General features: G+C 37.5%; 1 protein-coding gene and 1 pseudogene across 7 annotated transcripts in view; one reads left to right on the forward strand and one right to left on the reverse strand.

The window, feature by feature from the left end:
- ATP7A (ATPase copper transporting alpha) overlaps positions 1-24,311 on the forward strand; it is a 175,315-nt gene that overhangs the window by 23,822 nt on the left and 127,182 nt on the right. The gene's annotated exons all lie outside the window — the stretch shown is intronic.
- LOC100391091 (RAD23 homolog B (S. cerevisiae) pseudogene) lies at positions 1,135-3,200 on the reverse strand (annotated as a pseudogene).

Raw genomic sequence — 24,311 nt, forward strand, 5'->3', positions numbered from 1 at the left:
ATTTCTGTAAATGATTAAGGCACCTGTATTGTAGGAAACTTCACAATGTACAGCAGAAATTATGAGTACTACCAGAATTACTACTCCTAAGGTAACTATTTAGTCTTCCAAACTTTGCTATGTAGGTATATACATATGTGTCTGTCCAGGTCTCCTTTTAAAAACAAAAAAACCCTCATTTTAATATTCACTGTATTATTGACTGCCTTTGTATGTCAGAAAATTTTAATATAATAATTGTGTATTCTACTCAATATATGGAATGTTAATTATTTTTACCAATTCCGATTTTGTTAGTCTTTTAACTTATATCCGCTTGTGTGGTGGCTCACACCTGTAATCCTAGCACTTTGGGAGGCCAAGGCCAGTGGACCACTTGAGGCCAGGAGTTTGAGACCAGCCTGGCCAATATGGCGAAACCCCGTCTCTACTAAAAATACAAAAAATCAGCCGGGTATGGTGGTGCACGCCTGTAATCCCAGCTACTCGGGAAGCTGAGGCACATGAATTGCTTGAACTTGGGAGGCGGTAGTTGCAGTGAACTGAGATTGCACCACTGCACTCTAGCCTGGGTGACAGAGCAAGACTCTGTCTCAAAAAAAAAAAAAAAAACCATATATCCACTTATTTTTGCTCTGATGAACATTACTATATTTATATCTTTGAGTATTTCTCCATTATCCATCCATTTATTTCCTTAGGATATATTCCTGAAAGTAGTATGGTCAGGTCAGCAAGTGACACTTTTTTAAAACTTACTTTTTATTATCAAAGTAGTACATATGCTCATAGTAATGAAAAGACAAAAGGTGCAAAAAGGTATAAGGCAAACAGTAAAATGCTCTGACTTAACAGTAGCCCTCTGAGAGGAACTGTAAAATGAACAGATATAAATTTATGTTAATTTATACATTCTATATATAATTCATGTGTGTTAGATGATGTATTTGTTTTCTTGAAACATTCACTCTAATTACAGAGTTTACTAAGGTTGAGTTAATATAGAGAGATATTCGAGAGTTTAATAAGGTTGGCAGTTAAATATATCAGAATAGTTATACAATTATATCATGTATATACCAACAATAATCATCTAGAAAATATAATGAAAAAAGCTCTTATTCATATATCTTCTTTTTTGTTTGTTTTGGTTGTTTTAAAACTTTTACTGCAAGGTAACAATGAAGTAAACAGTAATTAGACACCTACCAATTTTTCCCCAAAACAAAACAAAAAAAAATGTAAACAGGAAAGTAACTCTGCCTATACTTGTACAGCTTCTCAAATCATGTTAGAAGGGTCTCACATTCAATGATCAAGAAATTTTAAAATAGCAGTAATTATTTTCATTTAAAGAAAAGGTTCCCTTTCTCCCCTCCCACCCCAAGTATTTAACATGAAAGAATGGGCTTCCTTAAACATTAATTTTATACTTATTTTTTGAAGCAGCAACAATTAACCATCAATAATTTGGCATTTCTGTTTACAGTCGCTACAAAAATTTTTTAAATTTCACAAAGCCATTATCCAGTGTTGCCATGAAACAGAGACTGTAAATTCTAGGTAGCTATGATTCTTTCTGAAACCAATGTTAAGTCAAAGAAATATAAAGCAGGGCATTACACTAGGTTTCTGGATCTAGTACACTAAAAAGAGTGAAACCTAGGAAAAGTTACCTACCGTTTTAGGGAAGAAATAAAGACCTGCAAAAGCTGCTTTTTGGTTGTATAATATTTTACACACTGTGTGGAGTTGCGGCATCTGCTAACTGAAGCAGACATGCACTGTATTTATCCCTGCCCTATATCCTAGAGCCCTCCCTCCCCACCCCCAACAATCTACTACCTTATACCAAGTATTGTGGATATGAGCCCAAGTTCATCCCAGACAATCCAGTGAACAAGTTAGTGTAATGCACTGGTGTGAAGTGTGAGATATAAAAAAGTCCCTTTCAATCTTCATCAAAGTTTTGCTGTAGAAGAAAATTGGCAGCCAAATTTTCATTCTTCTCACAAGCAAAATATGCTTGGATCACAAGTCCTTCGGGAAATCCTAATGCCTTTAACCTTTCTATAGCTTCTTTTTCCTGAGGTGTTACTTGAATATAGTTCATATGACCACTTCCAGCTTCTGCAATTCCTCCACTGCCACCTCCACCTCCTCCTTGACCGCCAGCTTCTTGAACTGGTTCATTTAACATCTGAATAAAATGCTCCTGGTGTTGGCTAATTTGCTGAAGTAATTGAGGATTCTCTCGACCTATCTGCTGCAGTAACGCTGGGAGCAGGGAAGGATTCTGTTGAATAATTTGTCTCATCTGTTGAAACTGAGGCTGATTCCGTAAAAATTCAAGGGGATGTCCTCCAGAACTTGTTGTTGTAGTCGTTGCTGTTGTAGTCGCTGCAGTTGCAGCCACTGCTGAAGACTGAGGAGCCCCAGTACTAGCTGCTTGAGGGGGGTCAACCACAGCCTGATTTTCTCTATCTCCAGGGATTCCCATTAAAAGATATTCCACCGCTCTGTCAGGGTTGTTGAAACTGGCTCTCAGGGCTGCAATTACTTGCTTTTGTTCATAGCCCATTGACATGATCTCAGTGACCATATTCTCATAAGACTGACCCGTCACAAGTGCACTTGTTGCATCTTCAAAAAGGTTTGACCGAGAAGAATCTCCTGATGTACTGTCAGTTGATGTTGGGCTAGTAGCCACTGGTGTCTCTGCTGGCTTTTCTGCAGGTTTCTCTTGTTTAGTTGCACTAGCAGGTGCAGGTTCAGGAGATGCTGTCGCTGATGCTGGAGTGACGGATGATGGTGTGGAAGTGGGCGCCAAAGCAGGGGCAGGGGTTGGAGCCTGAGCCACAGTTGTTACCGTGGAGGAAGTAACTGCTGTAGTGCTGGCGGGAGCTGACTGCTGAGTTGTAGCTGGTGCTGGTGTTGACACTGCTTTGGGTTTGGTCACCATAACCACCACAAAGTTTTTCTCATCAATTTTATATTCTTTGAGAGCAGTATCATCATTGAGGATTTTGCCTGCAGAAATTAATTTTTGACCTGCTACCGGAAAGGCATCTTTCCCCTTTTCAGATTCAGTCTTCTCTTTCAGTGCTTTCACCGTCTCCTCGGGGTCGATGTCTATCTTGAAGGTCTGCTGCTGGAGGGTCTTCAGGGTGACCTGCATGGTGCCGCCGCGCAGCTCTGCTGCCAGGCCTGCGCCGGGTGCTGACCGCTGGGCGGGGTCTGTGGCCTGGCCATATCTTCTTAATTAGTTTATTCCTTAGTAGGATTTTTGGTTTTTTGGGTGCACTCCCAAAAAAACCAAAAATATATGAATGAATAAACTTAATAAAAAATTTGCAGGAAGATTCAATATTGTAAAAAGAGGTTAACTCTATTCAAATTAGTCTATAAATTTAAGAGATTTTGATGGAAGGAGGATCTGACACAGTGATGTTAAGGTTCATATGAAAGAGTAAATATTTGAAAACACACAGACAAATTCTGAAAAAGAAGGATGATAAGAGGGATATGCCTTTTTAGGCAAAAAATGCATTAAAATGTACAACAATTTAAAAAAGTAACATTGTACCTAATGTATTATTCACTTAAAAATGTGTTAACTCTCATAGTAAGTGTTCTTACTCCAATAAAATAAAATTTTAAAGAATTACTTCACATCCCACAAAAAAAGTACTGGTACCAAAATAGAATAACAGATCAATGGAAGAAAACATCCAAAGAGAGACTCCCGAATAATAATTTAGTATAAAATAGTGGTAGATTTTCAGGTAGATGAGGAAAGAGTAGCTTACTTAACAAATGGCATTGGAACAACCAGTTAATGACTTTAAAGAAAAAAAGTTTCTTATGTTATAAACTGAAACTAAAATAAATTCTAGATGAGTTAAGGATTTAAATGTAAAGTACAAAAGGTACTAGAAGAGAGTATAAGTTGAGGTAAGGAAGGCCTTCCAAATCCTGATACCAAAGGCATGGTACATAAAATTAAAACTTTTGCTGGGTGCGGTGGCTCATGCCTGTAATCTCAGCACTTTGGGAGGCCAAGGTGGGTGGACCACTTGAGGTCAGGAGTTTGAAATCGTCCTGACCAAATGGTGGAACCCTGTCTCTACTAAAAATACAAAATTAGCTGAGCATGATGGTACACACCTGTAATCCCAGCTACTTGGGAGGCTGAGGCAGAATTGCTTGAACCCAGGAGGCAGAGGTTGCAGTGAGTCAAGCTCGTGTCATTGCACTCAAGCCTGGGCAATAAGAGCAAAACTCTGTCTCAAAGAAAAAAAAAATTAAAACCTTTGACATAGGGAAAAAAACCACAAATAGATAAAAGATAAACAAGAAATTTAAAAAAGACTAACAATATATGACAAGTAAATGATGAATATCTTTATTATGCAAAGATCTCTTGCCTATCTATAACAAAAAAGGTAAACACCTAAAAGAAAAATGCACAATGGAAGTAAACAGGGCAATTCACAATTGAAGAATACAACTGGTCAAAAAATCTCACGAAGTTATTGGAGATAAAAAACAGATGATAATTTTTCATATAACAGATTGACAAAGCTTAACAAAATTTTCATAATACCTGATAAAAGTGTGGATAGACACTCTCCTATACTGCTAGTGTAAGTGTGAAATGATATCTTTCCAGAGAGCAATTTACGGTATGTATCACAAGCCTTAAGAAGTACTATTTATATTTAGAACATGTGGAAAAATTAAAAATAAGTAAGTACAATTTATATATATTGTTAGTTGGAGTATAAATTGATACAGTTTTTCTGGAGGGCGGGTAGGAACTATTTATCTAAGTTTAGAATGTACATGCCCTTTGTCCTAGCAGTTACACTTCCAGGAGTTTTATCTAAAAGATATGCTCATGAAGATGTATATACAAGGACATTCATTGAAGCAAGGTTTATAATAGCACAGAACTGAAAACAACCTAAATGTTAATCGAAAGGAACTCATTAAATAAAATATAACACATCTACGCAATGGAATATTATAATCATTTTATAAAAGGGTAGTTCTATCTATCTTCTTTGGGGATAGTTCAGTTTTTTTTTTTTTTAAATTGTGGAGGTCTGTATGTTCTTAAAAAAATTTTTTTTCTTTTCATTAATTAGAGATGAGGTCTCACTATGTTGCCCAGGCTGGTCTTGAACTCCTGGTTTCAAGCGATCCTTGGCTTCTCAAAGTGCTGCGATTATAGGCATGAATCACTGCACCTGGCAGGAGGTCTGTATGTCTTGATACAAGATGTGAAAGATGTGTTAAATGGAAGCTGCAAGGTGCAAAGTGGTACATGTAGTATGATCCCATGTGTGAAAGAAGAAAAAATAGGGAAGATAGGCATTAAGGAGGCTTTAAAATACACTGGGAATGATAAAGTTGTCATTTTTATCTTTAGAGCATAATTTGTGAGTGAATTATTTTCAATTGTTTTCCAGTTGCCTTAAAAGCTTTGTTGATTGTGGATCTGAGAACATCACATTATAAAATCCAAATAGAAAATATCTTTAAATTATTAGACAGTTTAAAGCTTATGAGAATATAACAATAATATTACTGCATTCCTTTGCTTATTAATTAAGTATATCACACTAATAGAATTTGTTTCTATGGAAACAGTGTTAACTCATACGCCTCAGATGGAAATGATATGTCAGGGTAGAGATTCAGATCTTTGAGCCTTTTAAATAGATTTTTCTCGGAAAAAGAAAGGTGTTCTCTCAGGTTTACTATTTTTAGGTAGGTTGAGATGACCATAATGTCTTAGTTATCCAGGCAGTATGACTTCCAAAGTTATTTTGCCCAATGCAGATTGATCGATATTTGTTGAATTGTGTCTAAAAAAGAATATTTTCTCCACTCCAAAGCATCATATTATCTTCTAATGTCAAAATCTTCCTTTAACATGCCAACCTCTGTAATTGCTCATTCATGGGGTTTTAATGTAACTAACCCATGACTTGTTCCTAATTTGGTAAATTTTCTATGTTACTAGTTTTGGAGCAGAAGATTTAATTCAAATGTTACAAATTCCTTTGTCCCAAATATGTCCCCAAAGTCAGAACAGGACATGCTGTTTTCCTCAACCAATTTAGGAACTCCTTTCTTTCTTTTTTTATTGCGGGGGGAAGAGCATCTTGCTCTGTTACCCAGGCTGGAGTGCAGTGGGTGAACATGGCTCATTGCAGCCTTGCCTGGTCCCAAGTGATCCTCCTGTCTCAGCCTCCTGTGTAGCTGGGACCACAGTCACGTGCCAACATGCCTGGCTAATTTTTTTATTTTTTATAGAGACCGGGTCTCATTTGGTTGCCCAGGTTGTTCTTGAACACCTGTGCTCAAGCAATCCTCTTGCCTTGGCCTCCCAAAGTGTTGGGATTACAGGCATAAGCCACTGCATCCAGCCCTCTTTCTCTAACAGTAGTATTTTCTGTTCACAATTGAATTTTTCTAGGCTTTTACTTTTTGTTTGTTTATTTATTTTTTTGAGACAGAGTCTTGCTGTGTTACCCAGACTGGAGTGCAGTGGCATGATCTCAGCTCACTGCAAACACCGCTTCCCAGTTTCAAACAATTCTCGATTCTCATGCCTCAGCCTCCTGAGTAGCTGGGATTATAGGCAAGCACCAGCACACCTGGCAACATTTTTTTTTTTTTTTTGAGACGGAGTTTCACTCTTGTTACCCAGACTGGAGTGCAATGGCATGATCTTGGCTCCCTGCAACCTCCGCCTCCTGGGTTCAAGCAATTCTCCTGCCTCAGCCTCCCAAGTAGCTGAGACTACAGGTGTGCACCACCATGCCCAGCTAATTTTTTGTATTTTTAGTAGAGATGGGGTTTCACCTTGTTGACCAGGATGGTCTTGATCTCTTGACCTCGTGATCCACCCACCTTGGCCTCCCAAAGTGCTGGAATTATAGGCATGAGCCACCGCGCCTGGCCTGGCAACTTTTTTACTTTTAGTAGCAATGGGGTTTCACGATGTTGGCCAGGCTGGTCTTAAATTCCAGATGTTGGGTGATCCGCCTGCTTGTGGGGGCTCCCAAAATGCTGGGTTTACAGGCATGAGCCACCATGCCCTGTCTTTCTACGCTTTTAAACTAATTATAGAGAGATTTATTGGTGCTACTTTTAAAAAATTCTCCTTTTGTGTCTGTTTTTCTTTTTGATTCTCTTACAAATTTAGGATTAAATAATCTTACAAATTTGAAGACTAAAGAATCACATTCTGCTCATTATTTTAGTGCCCAGCACTCAAATAATTCCTTTTTTGATATGTTTTCTGTCAGCCCTCTCTTACTGTTGTTTTCTTCACTTCCTTAATTGCAGTCACCTCTTTGTTATTTTTAATCTTTGCTCATTTCTGCTTTTAAGCAGGAACTGTATATGACCTGCTTACTCTTGGGTTTTGGAAAAAACTATCTACAATGTCCAAAGCTATAGAAGAAAATAAATGCATCCAATTCAGGCAAATAAAATGTTTGGCTAATTTCAGCATTTTCTTTATTATTTTCTTAGATAATAAAGTAATACATGCAAAAAATAAAAATAAGAAATTAAAAAAATAACACATATTTGTTTTAACGAAACTAAAGTAATATAGAATTATATACAGTAAAAAGAAATTCACTCCCCCAAAGGGTAAGCACTGTTAATAGTTTGTATTCTTCTAGATTTTTTTCTAGTCACAGATATGCTTTCATGTCAGTATATGCATATTTAGCTGATTCTTAACTGCTGTATAGTATTCTATAGTATAAATACACTACAAAGTATTTATCTATTTCCTAATTGATAGACATTTAGAGAGTCTCCAAATTTTAACTTTTTTTTTTTTGAGACAGAATCTTGCTGTGTTGCCCAGGCTGGAGTGCAGTAGTCTGATCTCGGCTCACTGCAACTCCGCCTCCTGGGTTGAAATGATTCTCCTGCCTCAGCCTCCTGAGTAGCTGGGATTACAGGTGCCTGTCACCATGCTCGGCTAATTTTTTGTATTTTTAGTAGAGACAGAGTTTCATCATGTTGGTCAGGCTAGTCTCAAACTCCTGACCTCATGATCTGCCCACCTCGGCCTCCCAAAGTGCTGGGATTACAGGCTTGAGCCACTGAGCCCGGCCTTAATTACTTTAAATATGCTTACACCTAAAACTTTATACATTTGTGTAAGTGTTTTTGTAGTTAGATTCTTTTAAGTACAATTGCTGGGTCAAGTTATGCACACATTGTATGTTGATAAGTATTGCAAAATTGCCCTTCAAAAAAGGCTGTAGTGACTTACACTTCATTAACAGTATGATAAAATGTTTTTGTATACCCTTGGCCATCCTTAATAGATAGATACATAAATCTTTTAAATTTTTGCCAACATTATAAGAAAAAACACAATGTTATTGTTTTAGTCTGTATTTAAATTTCTCAAATTTGTGTTTTTAACTAGTTTAGTTGAACATCTTCTAACAACTAAATTATATGTCAAATAAAAAAGTTTGTAAATTAGAACATACACTATAAACATCCAGCAAGAAAAAAGTATACACAGAAGAAAGTGTGTAATCGTTTATCCCTCTTTTTCTGCATATGTTTGGAATAAAGTAACATAATATACAAACTGATGATCTTTTCAGGTGCCTATAAAGAACTCTCAACTGGTAGACTTCAGCATCAGTTGGGATGATAGGCTAAGTAGCATTTAAAATTTTTTTAGAGACAGGGTCTCACTCTGTATCCCAGGCTGGAGTGCAGTGGCATGATCATAGCTTACTGTAACCTCGAACTCCTGGGCTCAGGTGATCCTTCCTCAGCCTCTGGAGTAGTTGGGACTACAGATGCACTACCACACTCAGCAATTCTTTTTAAAAAAGTTTATTTAAAGACAGGGACTTGCTATGTTGCCCAGGCAGATCTTGAATGCCAATCCTCAAGTGATCCTCTTGTGCCAGGCCCCAAGTGGCTCTTTTCTACCCTGGTCTCTCGCTTATTATCTGGTTGAACAGGCTCAAGTCTGCCAGTGAGAGTAACTTAGCTTTGTGGATCATTGTGTCATTCCTCAGTATGGTAATTTTAAAAAATATATTAAGGAATTCATTCATTCATTCATTCATTCGAGTCGGAGTCTCCCTCTTGTTGCCCAGGCTGGAGTACAATGGCACGATGTCAACTCACTGCAACCTCCACCTCCTGGTTTCAAGCGATTCTCCTGCCTCAGCCTTCCAAGTAGCTGGGATTACAGGCACCCGCCACCACGCCTGGCTAATTTTTGTTTGTTTTTTGAGATGGAGTCTCGCTCTGTTGCCCAGGCTGGAGTGCAGTGGCACGATCTCAGCTCACTGCAACCTCCGCCTCCTGGGTTCAAGTGCTTCTCCTGCCTCAGCCACCTGAGTAGCTTGGGTTATAGGCATGTGCCACCATGCCCGGCTAATTTTTGTATTTTTAGTAGAGGTGGGTTTTCACCATGTTGGTCAGGCTGGTCTCAAACTCCTTACTTCATGATCCACACACCTTGGCCTCCTAAAGTGCTGGGAGTACAGGCATGAGGCACCGCGCCTGATTGAGGGCTGAGGATGTTATTTAATGTTTGTTGCTGTTGTTGTTGCTTGAGACAATATCTCACTCTGTCGCCCAGGCTGGAGTGCATTTTGGCTCACTGCAATCACTGCCTCCCTAGCTCAGGTGATCCTCCCACCTCAGCCTCCTGAATAGCTGGGACCACAGTCATATACCACCACACCCAGATAATTTTTTTGTAGAGACGGTGTTTCGCCATGTTGCCCTGACTGGTCTCAAACTCCTGGACTCAAGTGATCTGCCCACTTTGGCCTCCCAAAGTGCTAGGATTACAGGTGTGAGCCATCATGCCTGGCCTGGCAATTCTTTCTGACCTTATAAATTTTCTTATCTTTTAGATAACCACGCCTGGCCTGGCAATTATTTTTGACTTTATAAATTTTTCTTATATTTTAGATATCTGCTTTAGCTCGCTACTATTTAACATTAATCTGCCTTGGTAACTCTTTATTTTGTGTTTATAGGCCAGAGTCCCTGTAGACATATGTACTAATTACCAGAATTACACAATAAAATTGCAGAGCTAAATAGTAGCAGAATTGTAATTTGCCAAATTATTTTAATAGGTCAATACTCAAAGGACATTATTTGCTGACTTTTATTAAGACCTATATTAAGATTCTATAGTGTTTATTTCTAAGGCTACAAGTTTTTTCAAGAATAAAAATATGTTTGATTCTGAGTTTTACTCTCCATCCCAAGGTGTGACATAAAATACATTTATGGGTGTGATAAGATGGACTGAGTTACAATTTTTTAACCTCAAGAGCATTTATGGCTAGTTCCTACCCCTAAGGTCATCTTATGTGTCCATATGCGGTAATGCTTTTTTCATTAGATTTTACATTTCAATCACAGACATTTGTCGAAAAAGATGAGGTAGGCTGGAAACTGTGACTCACATGTAATCCCGGCACTTTGGGAGACCAAAGTGGGAGGATTATTTGAGTCCAAGAATTTGAGACCAGCCTGGGCAACATAGTAAGACCCCATCTCTAAAAAAAAATCAGAACTTAGCAAGGTGTGGTGGTACATGCTTGTAGTCCTAGCTACTCGGGAGGCTGAGGTGGGAGGATTGCTTGAGCCTGGGAGGCAGAGCAGAGCATCACACTACTGCACTCCAGCCTGGAGCACAGAGCAAGAGTCTATCTAAAAAAAACCAAAAATCAACAATGTATTGTCTATTTCAAAATAGCTAGATTTAAATGTTTCCAACACAAAAGATAAATGTTTATGGTGATGGGTATCCTAAATACCCTCATTTTATCATTATACATTGTATGCATATATCAAAATATCACATGTATCCCATAAATCTGTAAAATGTTATCTAATATATAAATAAAAAATAAATAAGAAAGTTTTCCTAGTCCTGAGAAAAGGAATTTAAGCAACCACGACCTCCTCTTTTTATTTTTATTTTTTTGAGATGGAGTCTTGCTCTGTCACCCAGGCTGGAGCACAGTGGCACAATCTCAGCTCACTGCAACCTTTGCCTCCTGGGTTCAAGCAATTTTCTGCCTCAGCCTCCTGAGTAGCTGGGATTACAGGTGCGCGCCACCATGCCTGGCTAATTTTTGTGTTTTTACTAGAGATGGGGTTTCACCATGTTGGCCAGGCTGGTCTCGAACTCCTGACCTCAAGTGATCCCCCCCACCTTGGCCTCCCAAAGTGCTAGGATTACAGGAGTGAGCCACTGTGCCCGGCGGAGTTGCTCTTAAAACAAGTTATGAGTATGTTAATAGGAAAATACTTGATAAGAACTAATTCATAATAATTTGAAATCACTTATTCTATCATTGTATTAGTTATTTGGTCTTTCAAACACATCTCTATTTACATAGGAACCTTAGTTCCTTACCATGCATAAGCAGTAATACTGGAAACTGGGCATCTTGGTTCAGTAAGAGGAAAGAGTCAAATTGATTATTTTACTAAAGCAAATCCTTGATTTGTTAAGTATACAAAAGGAGCCGTACAAATTGTTTAGTTGTTAGATAACTGTAATAATTTTTTATCTATTCTTTCTAAACTAAATTTGAACCTCAATTTTTTTAAAGTTTTCATGGTAGCTGGATATATTGGTGATGAAGCAAAAAAACCATGTTAACTGTAGAATCTAAGTGATAAGTATGTGTTTATTGTATACTTCTTCCAAATTTTGTGTATGTTTAAAAATGATTAATTCATACTGTTAGGATTATAGTACTACCCACAGCAATCTACAGATTCAATGCAGTCCATACCAGAATCCCAGTGACATTTTTGCAGAAATAGAAAAACCTATCCTAAAATTTGTAGAAAATTTTAAGGGACTCCAAATAGCCAAAACAATCTTGAGAAAGAAGAATGAAGTTGGAGAATTCTCATTTCTTGATTTCAAATCTTGCTACACACCTACAGTAATGAAAAAACAGTATGGTGCTGGAATAAAGACATATAGACCAATGGAATAAGATAGTCCAGAAATAAACCCTCACATACATGGTCAAATGATTTTCAACAAGGGTGCCAAGACCATTCAATGGGGAAAGGACAGTTTTTTTCAGCATATCATGCTACGTAAACTGGGTATCTACATGTAAAATAATGAAATTAGACCCTTACCTTATTAGCATTAACTTGGAATTGATCAAAGATGTAAACTTAAGAGCAAAAGCTGTAAAACTTTTAGAAGAAAAGATAAGACATGATATGGATTTGGCAATGATTTCTTGGATAATACCAAAAGCAAAGGTAACAAGGGAAAAAATAGATAAATTGGGCTACATAAAACTCTAAAACCTTTGTACATCAAAGGATACTCTCAAGAGAGTGAAAAGATAATCCATAGACTGGGAGAAAATATTTGCAAAGCATTTATTTGATGAGGGATTAACATCCAGAATATATAAACAACTCATCAAAAAACCCAATTCCAAAAATAAGCAAAAGACATGAATAGGTATTTCTTAAAAAAGATGTACAGATGAACCACACATATATAAAAAGATGCTCAACATCACTAGCCATTTAGGAAATACTGCTTCATACTTATGAGGTTGATTATAATTTTTTTTTTTTTTTTTGAGATGGAGTTTCGCTCTTGTTACCTAGGCTGGAGTGCAATGGCGTGATCTCGGCTCACTGCAACCTCTGCCTCCTGGGTTCAGGCAATTCTCCTGCCTCAGCCTCCTGTGTAGCTTGGATTACAGGCACGCACCACCATGCCCAGCTAATTTTTTGTATTTTTAGTAGAGACGGGGTTTCACCATGTTGACCAAGATGGTCTCTATCTCTTGACCTCGTGATCCACCTGCCTTGGCTTCCCAAAGTACTGGGATTACAGGCTTGAGCCACCGTGCCTGGCTGATTGTAATTTTTTAATTTAATTTTATTTTTAGAGACAGCATCTCATTCTTTCACCCAGGGTGGAGTACAGTAGCCTGATCCTAGCTCACTGAACCCTTAAACCCATGGGCTCAAGCGATCCTCCTGCTTCAGTCTCCCAAGTAGCTAGGACTACAGGCACATGACACCACATACGGCTAATATATTTATTTTTTATTTTATGTAGAGACAGAGTCCCGCTATATTTCCCCAGGCTAGTATCAGACTCCTGGCTTCAAGTGATCCTCCTGCCTTGGCCTCCAAAGCACTGGGATTATAGGCATAAGCCACCTCACCTAGCCTATACTTTTTTTTAAAAAACAAAAAATAACAAGTATTGGCAAGAATGTATAGACACTGGAATCTTTGTACAATCTGTTGGTGGTAATGTTAAACATAAAATTACTGTATGACACAGTAAGTCCACTTATAGTTGTATAGCCAAAGGAATTGAAAGCAGGGACTTAAACAGATACTTGAACACCTAAGTATTCTTTTTAATCTTTAACAATATGGGAGGTAAAAAAAAAATCTCATTATTTATGTGCTTCCTAAATTATTAAATGAGGTTGACAATCTTTTTTTGTTTGTTTTTTTTGAGACAGGATTGTCTAAGCTGGAGTGCAGTGGCATGATCATAGTTCACTGCATTTTCTAACTCCTGGCCACAAGGGATCCTTCCACCTCAGCCTCCTGAGTAGCTGGGATCACTGGTGTGCACTACCATACCTGGCTAATTTTTTAATGTTTTGCAGAGACAGGGTCTTGTTATATTCCAAGGCTGGTTTCAAACTCCTGGGCTCAAGTAATCCTACCACCTGGCTTCCCTAAATGCTGGGATTATAGGTTTGAACCACTGGTGCCCCACCATTGACAATGTTTTCTAAGTTTCATAACAACCTAACATTTCGTCTCTTGTGGATTGCTTTCTCCAATACTTTGACCATTTTTCTGTGTGTGTGTGTGTGTGTGTGTGTGTGTGTGTATTGGGGGGTGGTATTATAACTGAAAATAAGCATTTTGAAGACTTGACACATGCTGACAAATTTCAATAGCTAATATTATTTATGCTTTCATAATAAAGCTGATTCACTCGGCATTTACTGAATTCAAACTTTATGTAAGTATTGAAATAGAGACAGTCTTCAAAGGCTTTACAAATCAAAGGTATTTTCTTTACAGAACATACAATTATAGATTTGATTACCTCATCCTTTTTTTTTTCTTGAGACCGGGTTTTGCTCTGTTGCCCAGGCTGGAGTGCAGTGGTACGATCTTGGCTCACTGCAACTTCTGCCTACCAGTCAAGCGATCCTTCTACCTCTGCCTCCCAAAGTAGCTGTGACCACAGACGTGCACTGCCACACTGGCTAATTTCTGAAATTTTTTTTTGTAGAGACGAAGTCTCACTATGTTGCTCAGGCTGCTCTTGATCTACTGGGCTCATGCTGCCTGCCTCAGTCTCCCAAAGTGCTGGGATTACAGGTGTGAGCCACCGTGCTCAGCCCATTGTTGTTAACTATAGTCATCCTACTGTACTATTGAACACTAGAAATTATTCCTTCTATCTAACTGTATGTTTTTTAAAATTTTTAATTTATGTGGGTACATAATAGGTGTATATACTTATGGGGCACATGAGATACTTTGATATAGGCATGCAATGTATAGTAATCACATCAGGGTAAATAGGGTATTCATCCCCTCAAGCATTTATCCTTCATGTTGCAAACAATCCAATTATACTCTTTTGGTTATTTTAAAATGTACAATTAAATTATTATTGACCTTGTCATCCTTTTGTGCTATCACACAGGTCTTATTTATTCTTTGTATTAATAACTACTTTTTGTACCCATTAACTGTCTCCTCTTCCTCCTGACCCCACCAACTACCTTTCTCAGCCTCTGGAACTATCCTTCTTAACTGTGTGTTTGTACCCATTAACCAACCTGTCTTCATCTCATCCCCACTGCTCCACACTTCCCAGCCTCTGGTAACTATCATTCAACTTTCTATCTTCATGAGATCAACTTTTTTTTAGCTCCCATATATGAATGAGAACATGTGATATTTGTCTTTTATGTGCCAGGCTTATTTCACTTAACATAATTACCTCCATTTCTATCCATGTTGCTGCAGATGACAGCATTTCCTTTTTTATGGCTGAATAGTATTCCATTGTGTATATATATCACCTTTTCTTTATCCATTCATTCGTTGATTGACACTTAGGTAGATTCTGTATCTTGGCTATTGTCTTTTCACTTTCTTGATGGTGTTTTTGCAGGACTTAATTTTGATAATATACAGTTTATCTTCTTTTTTATTGTTTGGACTTTTGTTGTCATGTCTAAGAAACCATTATTTTATCCAAGGTCAGAAAGATTTACTCCTGTGTTTTCTTCTATGAGCTTCATAATTTTCCGATATTTAGGTCATGTTGTTCCATTTTGAGTTAATCTTTGTATGTGCTGTGATGTAGGGATCCAACTTTGTTCTTTTGTATGTAGATATTTAGTTGTTCCAGCACCATTTGTGGCAAAAGACTGTGCTTTCCTCATTGAATTATTTTGGCACTCTCGTTGAAAGTCAGTTGTTGTTAACACGTAGGTTTATTTCTTGATCCTCAGTTTTATTGCATTCACCTATAGTCCTGTCCTGAGGCTAGTACCACACTGTTTCTTCAACACTGTATGTTTGTCATAAGTTTTAAAATCAGGATGTGTGACTCCTCCAAACTTTTTTTTTTTTTTGATACAGCTGTCATTCTAGCTGGAGTGCTGTGGTGCAGCCATAGCTCACTGCAGCCTTGACCTCCCAGGCTCAGGTCATCTTCCCACCTTAGCCTCCGAGTAGCTGGGACTACAGGCATGCACCACCTATAGCACTCAGGCTAATTTTTTGTAATTTCTTATTTTGCCATGTTGCCTTGCCTGGTCTCCAACTCCTGTACTCAAGCGATTCACCCACTTTTGCCTTTCAAAGTGCTGTGAATTACAGGCGTGAGCCACTGCTCTCAGACTTCCTCCAAACTTTATTCTTTTTCAATACTTTTAGCTTCTCATATCCTTTGCATTTCTATATGAATTTTTAGGATGCTTATCAATTTTTAACAAAAAAGTCAGCCGAGATTTTATTAAAAGTTTTATTAAAGTTTGTATTGAATCTGTAGATTGATCTTGTTGGTGAGTACTGCCATTTTAACAATGTTAAGTGTTCCAATCCAGGAGTCCCCCACCCCCAGGGCTTGGACTGGTATTGGTCCCTGGCCTGTTAGGAACCAGGCCACACCAGCAGGAGGTTAATGGCTGGCAAATGAGCATTACTGCCTGAGATCTGCCTCCTGTCAGATCAGTGAGGGGCATTAGATTCTCATAGGAGTGTGAACCCTATTGTGAACTGGTCATGCAAAGGATTTAGGTTGCATGCTCCTTATGGAGAATCTAGCTAATGGCTGATGATTTGAGGTGGGACAGTTTCATCACCAAATTATCTTTCACACCCCTGCCATCCTGGTCCATGGAAAAATGTTCTTCATAAAACCAGTCCCTGGTGCCAAAAAGATTGGAGACTGCTGTTCTAATCTATGAACATGGAATTTCTTTCTACTTATTTAGGTATTATTTCATTTCTATCAAATTTTCAATGTACAAGTGGATAAGATTATCTCATACTGTTGGAAGAGTTTGTGAAGGACGAGTATTATTTTTTCCTTACATGTAGGTTTCCTTTTTATTCTATTGTGTCCTTTGAAGCACAGAAGTTATTAAGTTTTATGTATTCTCATTTGTCTGTTTTTGTTTTCATTGCCTGTGGTTTTGGTGCCTTATCTAAGAAGTCATCTCCAAATTCAATGTCATGAGCTTTTCTTTGTTTTCTTCTAGGAGTTCTATAGTTTTAGGTCTTATGTTTAGTCTTTGATCCATTTTGAGTTAATTGTGTGTGTTATAAGGTTAGGGTCCAACTTCATTCGTTTGCATGTGGATATCCAGTTTTCCCAGCACTGTTTGTTGACACTGTCCTTTCCCCATTGAGTGGTCTTGACACCCTTGTTAAAGTCATTGGCATAAAGGTAAGGTTTTGTTTTGCATATCTATAAGGTTCTCTATTCTAATTCCATTGGTCTATATGCCTGTCTTTTTGCCAGTACCATACTGTTTTGATTACTGTAGCTATATAACATGTTTTGAAACCATGAATTGTGAATCTTTCAACTTTGTTCTTCATTCTGATTTTTTTTTTTGGGTGGTACCTTTAAATTTGATAGAAATTTTAGGATGGATTTTTCTATTTCTGCTAAAAATTTTATTTGAGTTTTGATAGAGATTGCAGTGAATCTGTAAATCGCTTTGGATAGTATTGACATGTTAACAATATTAAGTCTTCAAATTCATGGACACAGGATGTTTTCATTTATTTGTGTCTAATATTTTTGTAATTTTTGGTATACAAGTCTTTCACTGCCCTGGTTAAGTTTATTCCTAAGTTTTTTGCTTTTCTTTGATGCTATTGTAAATGGAATTCTTTTCCTTAATACCCGTTTTGGATTGTTCGTAGTGTATAGAAATACAACTGACTTTTGTGTGTTGATTTTGTATCCTGAAACTTTCCTGAATTCATTTATTAGTTCTAACTCTCTCTCTGTGTGTATTTGTGTGTGTGTTCATGTTATGTGTACAATCTTAGGGTTTTTTTTTTCGAGATGGAGTCTTGCTCTGTCACCCAGGCTAAAGTGAAGTGGCATGATCTCAGCTCACTGCAACCTCCACCTCCCAGGTTCAAGCGATTCTCCTGCCTCAGCCTCCCAAGTAGCTGGGGTTACAGACATGAGCCACCATACCCAGCTAATTTTTTGTATTTTTAGTCGAGACAAGATTTCACCATGTTGGCCAAGATGGTCTTGAACTTCTGACCTCCAGCGATCCACCCACCTCGGCCTTCCAAAATGCTGGAATTACAGGCCACTGCACCTGGCCTAGGGTTTCATATGTGTAAGAACATATCATCTGTAACAAAGATCATTTTGCTTCTTTCTCTCCAATTTGTATGCCTTTTATTTCTTTTTCTTTTATTTGCTTGTTTATCTATTTTTTTCCCTAATTGCTTTGGCTAGGGCTTTCTATATACCATGTTGAATAGAAATGATGAGAGTGGGCATCCTTATCTTGCTCCTGATCCTAAATGAAAACTTTCAGTCTTTCTCCAGTAAGTAGGATAATCATTGTGGGTTTGTTTTACTTTATTTTGTTTATTTAGAGATAGGCTCTGATATGTTGCTTAGGCTGTACTTGAACTCTTGGGCTCAGGCAATCCTCCCACCAATTTGGTATCATGTGGATACAACACATAACAAAATAATGTACATACAACATAAACACATCTAAACACACATCTAGGCACACACACACACACACACACACACACACACAACAGCTTTTACTTCAGAACTCTAGCCATGAGATAGCAATACAAACTCACTGGTTTACAAAAGATGGTTGGCTCCAAATTATTTCTGGCAAAATTGGTACCTGTTCACATGGCTAAACTTCAGTTGCCCTGATAGACAATGTAATAAAGGCTGTTGACCAACATTTGAATAAAGCAGTTTTCATGGTGGTTTGATTTTAAAAACCTCTTTTACTCTTTTTTTTCCCCTTTCCAAATGAGTTTAGGGTTAAATTCTCAATGTTTACATTTTAGCTAGAAGTGGCCTCCAGGTGGCCTTGAATTAGTAATACTATAAACAGTGGGTTTTACCTCAACACAAGTGGAAAAAGTAACAGCAGATTTAAAGTAGACAGAAAAGAAAATAGAGAAATAGAGAACTTAAGAGACTTTATGTTCAACCCCATAGTTGCAGGTCAACCATTTGATCTCTGAATTCCTCTTGATGTAATTCGCCCATCAGTTTAAAAATGTGCACAAGAACAGGCCATTATATGTAACCAGGTGCTGTCCTAGGAAACCTTGCATGTCCTTGAACTTTCCCATTTCACAAATACTTGCAAGTAGAGGTGCCATAAAATCAGCTGGGATGCCTGAAGGAAGTCATTCTCCTTGTCTTTTCTCATTCTTAGAGGATTTATTTCCAACTTTTTCTTTTCATTTTTTTTAAAGGAGGAGGCAAGCTGTAGTTTGGGGTTCAGTGTAGTGGAGCTGAGAAACTCAGTCTCTAATTCATCTATGAATAGGACAGTTCAGTTTTTCAAACAAATGCACAGGCTAGCCAATTGAGATTAATTTTGGGAGGGAAAGGTGATGGAGAAGACCCTTTAGAATGCACCTCCAAATCAAAATTAGAATCCCAAAGCACGACTTCCTAGGAAAAGAAAAGACAGCACAGAATGATCCACAAGACCATCAACAAAGCATGAGGTCCAGGGCTCAGGAGGACTTCCCAGTCACCCAAGAAGAAGCTTGAAGTTTGGGGGTCTTTCAATGAACCCATGATGGTACCTTAGTTCTCAGTTCAGGTGATGCCTTCCTGGAGTCCTAAGTCTTCTCTGAGCCCCACGTTGGGCACCAGTTAATTGTTAATGGAAAAACCAATCTCTGTAAAATATTTTAAGAGGTCTATTCTGTGCCAATAAAGTGACTGTGGCCTGGGGAACAGTCTCAAGAGGTCCAGAGAAAGTATGCCCGCTTTGTTCTAGTTTTTAAAGGTGGAACTTGGGGTCACTAATTGGAGGCCTTTCTTCTGTTCTCATATAAGCATTCAGTAGTATAAAGTTTTCCCTAAGCTACTGCTTTAGTGGCATGCCAGAAATTTTGAGATGCTATGTTTTCATTTTAATTTGTTTATAATACTTTCTAACTTCCTTTTTGATTTATTTGATGCATGGGTTAAAAAGAAGTGTGTAATTTCCAAATATTTACAGGTTTTTAGAGATCTTTTTGTTTTTTTAATTTTGAATTTAATTCCAATGTGGTCGGAGAATATACTTTGACTTTAATCCTTTCGAATTAAGTGGGACTTATTTTTTACAGCCCAGAATTTTGTCTATCTTGGTTAATGTTCCATCTGCATTTGAGAAGAAAGTATATTTGCTGTTAGGTGGAAAAGTCTATGAATGTCAATCAAGTGAAATTGATAATTTTGAACAAGTCTACTATCTCCTTGGCTAGAGACAGTACTTCTACTTGTTCTGTCAGTTGTTCAGAAAGAGGTGTTAAAATTTCCTACCATTCTTGTGAAGTTTTTTGAAATTTCTCCTTGCAGTTATTTTACATTTTACATCATGAATTTTGAACCTCTGTTATTAGCTACATCTGCATTTAGAATTGTTATGTCCTTTTCATCAGTTGGCCTTTATCATTATGAAATGCTGGTCTTTATTCCTGCTTATAGTTTTTTGTTTGGAAGTCTACTTAAATATTAATATAGCCTTTCAATTTTCTTTTGAATAGAAGTAGCAGGATATGTCAATTTGTCTCATTAATTGTGATAATAATTTGGATCATTTGCTTGAGTATTTTTTACTGTAAAGTTAATTATTGGAAGACCAGCTCCCAATATATCAATGTGGATTCAAGATTTCTCAAAGTGATTGAGTAGTCAGTGAAAAAGAAAAAAAAGACAAACAGTTTTCTTCAAAACTGGGCCCAGGGGAGACACCACATAAAGTCCCTCCGTGGATGGCTGGAATTCCCCTGAAAACCACAGTTTTTTATTAGACTCTTTCAATAGGGGAGGGTGAGTGAGGCTACACAACAGTGTGGAAATGATCATATAAAAAGAATACATTTGCAAAAACTGGTACACAAAAATCACAATGCGGTATTATAAAAGCAGAACAATGTAAAGATAACTTTCTGTGTGTCAGCATAGAAATCATACACCTTAGCAAGAGTAGAGGTTAAACATAAACTTATGATTATCAGCAAGAATACAATGGGCTCACAGCTGCAGGGGGAACATGCTCTAACACAGAACAACCAGCCTGACCACAAAGCTGCAAGAGGAGGGGTCTCCATGCAGGCCTGGAAGAGCAGTGAGTGGGAAAAGAAAGACTTTCACATCCTTATTTCCACCACAGAGGTTTTTCCTCATGACAGACGCCCCTCATGTCCATTTATAGGCTCTCCATAAGGGTTGCATTCCTTTTCCAGGGCCATAATCAATATGCCTTTCCTGGGAAAGGAATTTGGGTATTAAGCCTCTCCATTACACGTCCATTTATAGGCTCTTTGTAACGAGAAGCTTATTACTTGCTGTCATCTCTCTCCGGCAGTCAAGCTATGTGGTTAGTCCCTTTCACAGAGTTCCTGGTTTTACAACAACAGCTCAGCAGAGCCAAAGTTAAAAGTTACAGCTCAGCTTTTCACATTATTCATTTTCTCAAATTTAATCAATACAGTAAGTAACAAGCATCACAAAGCAAATAACTCATTTCAGGGAAGTCAAATTCTAAGAGAATTTACAGTTTAAAAATCAACAGCAGGCTGAGTGTGGTGGCTGACGCCTGTAATCCCAGCACTTTGGGGGGCTGAGGCATGTGGATCACGAGGTCAGAGATCGAGACCATCTTGGCTAGCACGGTGAAACCCCGTCTCTACTAAAAATACAAAAAATTAGCTGGGCGTGGTGGTGTGTGCCTGTAGTCCCAGCTACTTGGGAGGCTGAGGCAGGAGAATCACTTGAACCCCTGGGTGGCGGAGGTTGCAGTGAGCCGAGATCATGCCACTGCACTCTAGCCTGGGCGACAGAGTGAGACTCTGACTCAAAAAAAAAAACATTAACAACAATTTCTTCTTGTTATTTCAGATAGCTCGAGTTTTGCCAATTCTTCCAGAAACTTAGGGTTGCTCAGTCACCACTGAGGGGTCCACAGTGTTCCCAGCAGTTAATTATTTAGTATTCTATACTTATTTGTCAGTAACTCTAGTTAAGTAGTTTGTAGAGTGGTACTTTGAGATTACATAAAAATCATTTCTCATCAACTTTTTTCACTAATTTTAACATGCATTAATAGTGTTTTTCCTCAGTTGGTTATTACTATGAAGCTTGCCAAATAGTGATTTTCTCACTTTATTATTTTTTCTTCACTTATTAGTTGGCATTTTTCTGTGAGGCAGAACTTTCCTTTCTGAAGTATTTGTTAACATGTTGAATTAAAATATGTGATAGTACTAACACAAAACATAGGAGGGATATAGTATACAGATGCCATCCCCAAGATTTCCACATCCTAATACCTGGAACTGGTGAATACCTCACATGGCAAAGCGAACATTGAAGATGTAATTAATTTAAGGATTTTTTTTCTGTAGATACATTGGCTGGAAATAATTTAAGGATCTTGGGCCAGAGGAATTATTTGGGTAATTTGGGTAAGCCTAATATGATCACAAAGGACCTTAAATGTAAAAGACAGCCACAGGAGAGTCATAGAAGGAGATATGAGGACAGAAGCAGAGGTTGGAGTGATATGATTCGAGGCCGGAGGCCGCAATCCAGTGAATGCCAGCAGCCTCTAGAAGCTGGAAAAATCAAGGAACTGGATTCTCCCTGAGAGCCTCCAGAAAGGGACACAGACCTGACAACACTTTAATTTTTTTAAAAACTTTTTCTTTGACTGCAAGATTACATCCTTTAGTCTCTGTTATTTCCTGTAAGTTGAAAGGTAGCTCTAAAGGCTTGGTTAGATAGGAGTTAAAGCTTTTTGGTGAGAATGCTTATAGGTGATGCATAGGAGGCACATGATGCCTTGTCATTCCACTATTAGTGATACTAATATTGATCATTGAGTTAAGGTGGACTTTGCTCCCTTTACCTCAGTTTACCCAGTGAGACCCATTTTGGACTGCTGACCTCCAGAAATGTAAGAGAATACATTTGTATTTGTGGAATTTGTTACAGTAGCAAAACAAGGAGTTATTAACTAGAGTTAACATGTTTTAAAAATTTCTGCCTTGTCCAGGCTGAGGTAAAAGTTCTAATTTAAGGTAGACTGTAATACATCAAGGAGGCATGTTATCATCTCTAGGGTACTTAAATAATAGATTTTTGAAAAATATAACTAACAAGCTATTATTTGGCTAAAAAGAAATGAAGAAAAATATTTAGTTAATCCAAAAAAAGGCAAGAAAGGATAAAAAGGATCAAAGGACAAATAAGAAACAGATAGCAAGATGATAGATATAAACCCAGATATATCAGTAATGTCACTAAATGCAAATAGACCAAATAATACAGTTCGGAGCAGAGCTTATTAGAAGGTTTGAACAAAAACAACTAAATGCTGTTCAAAAGAGACACACTTTCAATGTAAAGGTCACAGAAAGTAAAAGGATAACAAAGTATTTTATGGAAATAATAAACATGTTATGGAAATACTATCTGAAAGATAGCTGATGTGGCTATACTATTGTCAAAGTACACTTAAGAAGTATTACTTGAGAGAACACTTTGTAATGTTAAAAAGGTTAATTCAACAGAAGATATAACATTCCTAAGTTTGTACACACTGAATAGCATAGCCTCAAAATATATAAAACAAAAATTATCAGAACTGAAATAGGAAATAGATCCATAATCATAGTTGAAAATTTTAATATACGGCTCTCAGTAACTCATAGAATAATCTTCCCACAAAGAAAACTGGAGTCCCAAACGGCTTCCATGGTGAATTCTTCTATTTAGTAAGGAAAAAACACCAATCTAACACAGACTTTTTCTGAATAATTGAAAAAAGTAAACGCTGCCCAATTCTTTTCTGAAGTAACCTTTATATCAAAGGTTACCTTCATATCAATGTAACCTCAAAACCTGACAAGGAAAATCTCTTTCAATAAGTTGTGACATCAGTGGAGTGTCCACATGGGAAAAAAATTAGCCTTGATTACTGCCTCATATGAGCCACAAAAAGCAGCTGCAGATGGCTCACAGACCAAAATTGTAAAGACTAAACATTGTGAAATGATAATTATTCTAGACCAGCATTGTTCAATAGAAATACGTGAGCCACATATGTAATTTAAAATTTTCTAATAGCCACAATATAAAGTAAAAAGAAATGTGAAATTAACTTTAGTAATATAGTTTAAGCCAGTATCTCAAGGTTACTGTCATTTTAATATCTAATCAATCAATATAAAATTATTAATGAGATAGTTTACATTCTTTTTTCCTACTAAGTTCTTGAAATTCACTATGTATTTTGCACTTATAATGCATCTCATTTCAAGCAAGACACGTTTCAAGTATTCACTTCACACGTCATTAGTGGCTACTATATTGGACAGCATATAGAACATTTTCACTGCAGAAAGTTTTATTAAGCAGTGCTATTCTTGTCTCACCTATAGTTTTTGGATTGTTTCTTCATATTGCCATTTAACTT

Source organism: Callithrix jacchus, chromosome X (genome assembly GCF_049354715.1).
Source record: "Callithrix jacchus isolate 240 chromosome X, calJac240_pri, whole genome shotgun sequence".
Lineage (NCBI taxonomy): Eukaryota > Metazoa > Chordata > Mammalia > Primates > Cebidae > Callithrix > Callithrix jacchus.